This window comes from Vicia villosa, linkage group LG4, assembly GCF_029867415.1.
Source record: "Vicia villosa cultivar HV-30 ecotype Madison, WI linkage group LG4, Vvil1.0, whole genome shotgun sequence".
Taxonomy (NCBI): domain Eukaryota; kingdom Viridiplantae; phylum Streptophyta; class Magnoliopsida; order Fabales; family Fabaceae; genus Vicia; species Vicia villosa.
The window spans coordinates 187,222,258-187,230,537 of NC_081183.1; the positions used below are offsets into that span (position 1 = coordinate 187,222,258).

General features: G+C 32.1%; 1 non-coding gene across 1 annotated transcript; it reads right to left on the minus strand.

Annotated features, from left to right (window-relative positions):
* Positions 1-1,644: 1,644 nt before the first annotated feature.
* Positions 1,645-1,717, minus strand: TRNAR-ACG (transfer RNA arginine (anticodon ACG)). Its single transcript has one exon. It is a non-coding gene; the product is annotated as a tRNA-Arg (tRNA).
* Positions 1,718-8,280: the final 6,563 nt, after the last annotated feature.

The following is an 8,280-nucleotide window of genomic DNA, read 5'->3' on the forward strand; positions in this document are numbered from 1 at the left end:
AAATAAGCTAAAACAATTAATCTACCATGTTTGATCTCCCACTTATCATCATCCAAATAATTCCCAATCCTTAAGCGGACTCTATTCCCTTTTTTATTACAATATCAATAAAACAAGCGCAATTGATACTACACGGAACAGTGAACATGTATTAAATAACCGCTAATGCTGAAAATAAAATACAAAAATTAAATAAAGACAAAAATAAATTAAAATATAAAAACACAGTAAAATAGTAAAAATAATAAAACAAACTAAAGAAATGTCTAAGTACAATAGTAGAAGAATGTGCATAAAAATGCAGTGATCAATGTACAATGCACTAATTTACACAATAATTCTCTAATTCCTTAGGTCAATTCATAGTTAAACTAGGTGTTTCTAAGTCCGTTAATTCAAAAGCTACAACTTATAATTACCTATTCTTAGTTAATTACTAAATTGGATAATTACCCTAGATCGGACCGGTAGACTTAAAACCAATAATCCCTACTCATCTAATATCAATTTATGTGCTCGTCAACACATAGAAACATTAAGATCAAGAACAATTAAATAATGGTAACAACATAAAGGCATTTAATTAATCTCAAACAATCATATAATATAATAGAGTATAATTAGGTTCATCTTAAAAGACCTAATATAAAATAACTTAGTTACTCATAGAGAATTTAATAATTATCATGAGTTAGATAAGAATTCTTCATCAGTATAAGCTCTCTAATGACTTTAATGATCTCAAAATTTGTGCTCAAAAACCTCGTGGCCGTCAATTTCTATCTCAAATTTGTAACCCTAAAAGAAGAACTATTCATAGCAGTTGGCGCGTGTCAGACCAAAGGAGCACTGCGACCGCGTCAGAATCAAATGGCCTTAGTCATCATTTGAATTATGTATTATTGAGTGAAGATATTATTAAGTCGATCATCATTAGAAATTATTCACCTCATTGGGAGAAGAAAAATTTATCATAATCCTAATAGAGAATCAGAGTGCACTTGAGTGGATCATTTCAGAAATGAAGGGCATAAATCTAGGCTGTTGTTCCTACGAGATAAAGATGGAAGAAACTTATAAGTCAATTATCCAGCCACATTCATGATTTAATCTAAATGACGAGGTTCTAAAAATATTTGAAGCCAAGATAATATATTTGATATTTAACAATTCTTGGATAAGTCTAGTTCATTTAGTTTCAAAGAAAGACAATATGCATACCGTTAGAAACGACAGGAATGAGTTAATATTATATTATACTGTTACGCGATGTATAATGTAAATCTTAAATAATGTATATTTATGTTATTACTAAAAAATAGTTTTTTTTTAATATAAAAAAAAATCATAATATCTTAATTATAAAGTTGAGGCACTTTTGAAGATCTGGAAGAATGAATCATTGATCCCTATTAACTATAAAACAAATTTATCAAATAAAAATAAACTATAAAGAAAAATATTATAGAAATTATGACATAGAAGTCAAAAGTAAAAAACTTAATGAGTAAATACATTCTGTTTTAATCTAAGCATGCTAACATGATGGCTCATATGTGTTATTTACTCTGAAGATCGCTAAACAATACGAAAACTAACTAAACATGTATCAAAACAGTTGTTAAAGCAAAGTAAAATGGAAAACGACTCTGCTGGGGATCGAACCCAGAATCTCTGGTTCCGTAGACCAGCGCCTTATCCATTGGGCCACAGAGTCGTTGTGTTAATCAAGTTTCCTTTACTAGTATATAAACCGTAAATTTAGGGAGAACAGTTAATGTGTATATATAACGGAAGATTTACACAAATACATACAAGTTAAAAACTTTTTGTGAACCAATAAAATATTTAAAGAAATGTACTCAAATATTGAAAATAAACATATATATTATTGTTTTATCATCCATATTTTTTAATAGAAAGCTCAAACATCAGTGACAGATTCAGAAATATTTTTTAATGGGGCTTAAAAATAATTTATATATTTTAATTATAAACTATTATAAATTAAAAATATATAATTATAATATAAAAATAAATTTAAAATATATAAATACTTCCACAAATTACAATCATGAATTTTATATTCTAAAAATACTTCTGTACATATATAAGCAAATAATATTTTTCTATTTCTAACACCAAAATTATATAAAACTTATGTAAAATCAAATATATAAAACTGAATACTAGAATGTAGTTATATTAAATTGTGTTTATGAAATTGAAAATAAAGACGACTACTTTATAAAAGAGTAGAAATATGTGCATATAAGTCTTTTTGAAAGTTTTTTTTAGGTACTTTATGAAAGACACCTATTTTAAATTTCAATAGAAAATTAATGTTCCTATTAGTAAAGAACTTCGAATATTTATCATTTTTATAAAAAATTTGGCATAGAAAAACAATGAGTGAGTCAATGCACCTTAGAATATTTATTATTTTCCAGGACACGAGTAAATTGTTGAAAAATATTAAATATTTAACTAACACTTATTTTTGGAATAAAAAATCAATAAAAAATAGTTTAACAAACATGGACTAAACGAGCGTTCACACTTCATTTTTTTTTTAAAATAATTGAAGATTCAAGATTTCTTACTTGATTCATGATTGGTTCAACACTTTGTTTATGACTTGATTCTTTTGATTGATGAGGCTTAATAAATCTTCTGTGATATACACCATCATTAGAGTTTTTGAGCAAGAGATCATAAAGGACTTTATTGAATTCCGCTTTATCGTAGGTGTTGTCCTTATTTATTTTGACTTTACATCTTGATCTCACAGAAGCATCTTGATAGAAATCTTGATCACTGCTTCTTCTTGATAGACAAAGATATTGTTAGGGGCTATTCGGGAGGGGATCAACGAGTGAGCATTGTTATTTCCAAGATATTCCTTTGAGCAACACACATTTGTGGGAGAGACACCACTTCTCCACCTAAAACCTTAAGATGATAGGTGAGAGGGTTCTCCCACTTATATATGCTCAAGTCACCACATACATTTCCAATGTGGGACTATTATCCACACTCACACTTGATTCTCAACACTTCCCCTCGAGTGTAAGTCTTACAAAATGCTCCCCCTCATGTGGAAGTTTTCTCTTCCACATACACTTGTATCCGTTGACTTCAACTACATGTATCCGTTGACTCTCTTCAACTACATGTATCCGTTGACTTTCAACTACAAGTTTTAGCCGGTCCATTTTTTCTCGAACCAGACTCTGATACCATTGTTAAGGGCTATTCAGGAGGGGGTCAACGAGGGAGCATTGTTATTTCCGGAACATTCCTTTGAGCAACACACCTTTGTGGGAGATACACCACTTCTCCACCTAAAACCTTAAGGTGATAGGTGAGAGGGTTCTCCTACTTATATATTCTCAAGTCACCACATACATTTCCAATGTGAGACTATTATCCACACTCACACTTGATTCTCAACAGATATCACTTCATGTCGTTTGACATACAGTATTGTAATCATCAAAACCAATATGAACACTCGAAGGTTGCAGCTAGATGTACCTGTAAGTAGGGGTGGCAAAATGGGCCGCCCACCCCGCCCCGCCTTAAGCCCGCCAAAAAATGAGCGGGGTGGGCATGCCCGCCAAGTGAAATGGGCATAAAAATCATGTCCGCCCCGCCTATTTTTATTTTTATTTTTTTAATAGATTAATAGATTTTTTTTTACCTTTTAATTAAATTTTTCACTTATTTTTTAAAACAATTTTTTATAAAAGCAACTTTTTAACAAATTTTACTTAAAAAAATAGTACATATATTTACAAATAAATATATAAACTAACCATCAAGAATTAGAATTACTAGAATTAACTAAAAAAGAGGGAATTTTGGAGGAGGGGCGGGCTTTGGCGGGCGGCGGGCATTGGCGGGATGGGCTATGGCGGACGGCGGGTTTTGGCGGGCCGGGCCTAAAATCCCAACCCAACCCACCATTTTTTGGCGGGTGCGCGGGCCGGCCCGGCGGGCCACAACCCGTTTTGCCACCCCTACCTGTAAGCACATTAATCTACATTTATGATAAAACGTGTCACAAATCATTAACCATCATATGAGCACATTTAACAATTATTATGATTATTATTATTAAAAATGAATTATAAATGTTCAAATATAGACATATCTACCTAATAGCACTTAAGTGTGTACCTTGATTATGGCATTTTATATTTGTTATAGATAGACTCTAGGGTTTCAGAGAGTCTTGAACCTTCTTTTTATGGGCATGTGTTATAATATTACTTGTTATGAGCACTTGAGTGTGTACCTTGATTATGGCATTTTATATTCGTTATAGATAGACTCTAGGGTTTCAGAGAGTCTTCAACCTTCTTCTTATGACAGGTGTTATAATATTACTTGTTATGTTATCTAACATCCTTCATTTAATCATGTGTTAAGATCATATGTATTATTAAGACAAAACTTTACATTAACTTTATATCTTGCACCACTTCCTTTTTATTTTGCATTTCCTTGTTATCCTTGATCCCATGATTCATGATTGTTAATATTAGGAGTGAATGCCCTTAATATGGGCTAACATTTTAGTGGGTCGATGTTTTCTTGACCTCATCCCATGGTCTCGAAGAGAGGGAACGTGGCTTGTGAAATCATTCCAAGAGGGTGCAAAATGGATGAAGGTATCAACATCCATCATTGACTTTTATCACTTTATATTCTTACCCATCTTTGTCAAGGAATGATGTGTTTTCTTGAAACATATTCTCTTAGCCGCCTGAGATGTGTCAATTTGTAGCTTTTAGCAAGATTGCCTATCACTAGACATGATATGATGATTTTTCGAGGAATTTTTATTTTCATTAACATTTTGACAATGTCATTGTTTACATGTTCTTCCCTTAGTGGTTGATGCTCGACCATTCACTTGTCATACTTATAGATTGTGGGAATTTGTCATTCGGTATCCCTCTCGAGGGAAAACACACATAAATTCGCTTATTCAATGAGGCTTTGTGAAGATACTTTAAAATCCCTTTCTAAATACTTATATATTGATTATTGTGGGAATCAATACATAAATACTCTCATTCAATGAGGCATTATGAAGATACTTTAAAACCCATTTTCATATACTTATAGATTGTAGTATTATGGGAATCTGTGTATTCTTTCTTCTCCTTTTCTAACTCTCATTTCCATTTCATGCTCCCATTGTTAATTTTCTTGCTCTACATTGAAGCGTTTTCTCCTTCTTAAACAATCTCAACTCTTTACACTAATAAGTTTTCATTTTCCATTGTTCATTGTATTTATGAGGTGTGGTAAATGTAGTATAATATTGGTTTTAAGTTAACATGGGTCTTTTATATGTTGGTACTATAATTTCTCTATCATTATCTCTTTCATGCGACTGAGAATGGTGAGCAAACAAGATTTCTTTCCTCGAATTTCATTCTTCTTTTTGTTTGATTAGGTACAATGGTTCATGACATCAAGTATCCTTTTGAGCCCATAATTTATGAGTACAAGTGCAACTTGTACTCATAGGTAAATATGACATTTACCTAGGGACCCCTTTGATATATTTTGATTAGTAAAAAATGGAGAAATAGGTGTGAGTGCAGGGTGTGTTTTAAGTGATGTCAAAACTTGTTATTATGGGCTAATGGAGTCTCAGGCTACAAACTTCACAAACTTCACCAACAACTTCAACTCATTCACCACAAGCTACATGAACCAGTTCAATCCACCTCCAAATTCCTCAACCCAAGATGGCAATGACAATGAACAAGTTTAATGTTGCGTCTTTTGTTATTTTTTTTGCATAATGTGTGAACCTTATTCTATTTTGTTGCATTGTGTTTTATGCATCCGTACTCTATTATGGCATACTATGTGTTCGTTGTAAGTGTGAGTGTGTTTTATGCTCACGAACTTGGATGTGTTATTTATGTTATTTCCCTTCATCTCATTCTCTAACTTCTGTTTATGTGATTGATAGTTAGACAATGATTATTGAATGCAATATTGGTACTAACATAAACTAAAATGAATTATATTTCTCTAATTTCTCGATTGCCATATCTTATTTTTGATGTTGTCAAAGGGGGAGAAAGAGAGAGAGAGAGCTAATCAAAGAAATGGAAGTCAAGAAGCTGAAGCAAATAGCAAAAGGGTGTGCACCAAGATAGGGGGAGATTCTATCAAAATCACCATACGGGCTCCTAACGTTTGTGAAAGAGTATGCATCAAGAAAGAAGGAGAAAGCCTTGACTTCTAAAGAAACAAGTTTTGCCATCATTATTTAGCATAGGTGTCTTCATTGTTGTATCCTAACTATTGGACTTTTATTAGGGCTTTCCATTTTGTATGTCAATATATATTAGGAAGTTTTTTGAGGGTCTTTTTCCACATCTTTTTAGTTGTCTGGGAAAGCTCTACCTTCCCCTATGGCTTAGGTCATTTCAAGCAATCCCCAAAAATGTTTGAATTTTTTTATCAAGTCTATAAAAAATTTCAAGGTTTGTTATATTGTTGTGATTGAGTTTCTTACGGCTAAGGTTCACCTAAACATATGTAACTTTGAGGAAGAGGTCTATGACATAGTATGTGAACATGAATTCCCTCGATGTTGAGTCATTATATTTTTAGTCATGCAAAGGTTGGCCTTTCTAACAAAGTATCAAATCTTTCTTGAACGTAGAGAGAAAGTATAACCACCATCCAACATTTTATCGATGGTTTTGATCATTTTTACTTTTATGATTGTAAATCCAAATCCCATAAGATGAATTATTGGCACATTGATACAAACCCCCCAGCTTTGGATGCCAACTAGGACAAAACTAAGAGTTTGTTGAGTGTGTCTGAGAACCCTTTTCTAATTTCCTTACACTTTAAATATTCTTTATTAGATGAAACTAAGCGTTCTCTAGTCTAGGCCTAGAGAGCCTCTACAAATACATCAACCTTAGAGCTGAGGAACATCTCCATTTTTTCTCCTAGAAAGTCATACAAAAAAGCTTGTCACCACCTTGCATGAGCAAGCCCTCACCACATAAACTTACCATAAACATTGAAACAACCATGCAAACACATGGCTACCCGTCATTGTACTTTTTAGCATATATATATATATATATATATATATATATATATATATATATATATATATATATATATATATATATATATATATATATATATATATATATATAGCAAAAAACGAAAGGTCCAAGAGTAAAATGGAAGCATATAAGCGCGCATATTAAGTGAACGTATCCCCCTTCAGAGATAGACGATTCCACCCAAAAGAACTTTACTGGCCGCTCAAATCAATTTGATGGTTGATCGCGATCCACACCTCACTCCACTCTTTTAGTTGTGAACCGCTTCTCCTATTTAAGCAAAGGAAATGCGCCATTCTCATTTATTCAAATCAATTTTCATTCCCATACCACTTTTCACTCTCTTATTTACTTAACGTTGAAGTGCTAACATTGCAGGTCAATCTCTTTTTCACTCCATCAAAAGCACAATACCACCCCAAAAAAGCTTCGTCGTATTGTTTATCGATCATCTGTGGTTCCACTACGAAGCATTTACGTAGTTTCTCCATCACTTTCCCGAACTCAACTTCCTCTTCGTAAGTTATTTCATTAGATTCTTCAACTATGACAACCTCAAAAGCCACTCATTCTCCACCCAAATTATATATATATATATATATATATATATATATATATATATATATATATATATATATATATATATATATATATATATATATATATATATTATTTCTTACTCCCTGCGTCTCATAAAAGGTGTCTCATTTGTATTTTTTTCATATCTCAAAATAAATGTCCTTTTAGAATATTAATACAATATTTATTATTTTTTCCACTACTATATCCCTATTTATTAACTTTCTCGTTTTTCAACAACTTCACTAACTATAATAAATAGGGATATTTTAGTAAATATTATTAATTTTATGATTAAAAGCAACACATCTAATTATTTTCTTAAGAACCGCGCAGAGTTCACTAAGATATTTATTATGAGACGTGAGACGAAGGGAGTATTATTATATTAATGCATAGGTGTATTTAGAAATGTCCAATTTTCATTTCTTGTAGGTCAAGTCCAACCATAAATAAAAAACCCATTACTACGACCTGGTCCAAGAGATCGTCTCATATTATACTTCGACGCTCTCATCTATCGCTTATTTTCTTCCCTTTAAACCTCTGCCGGCAGCCTAACCACCGCCGGTCTACA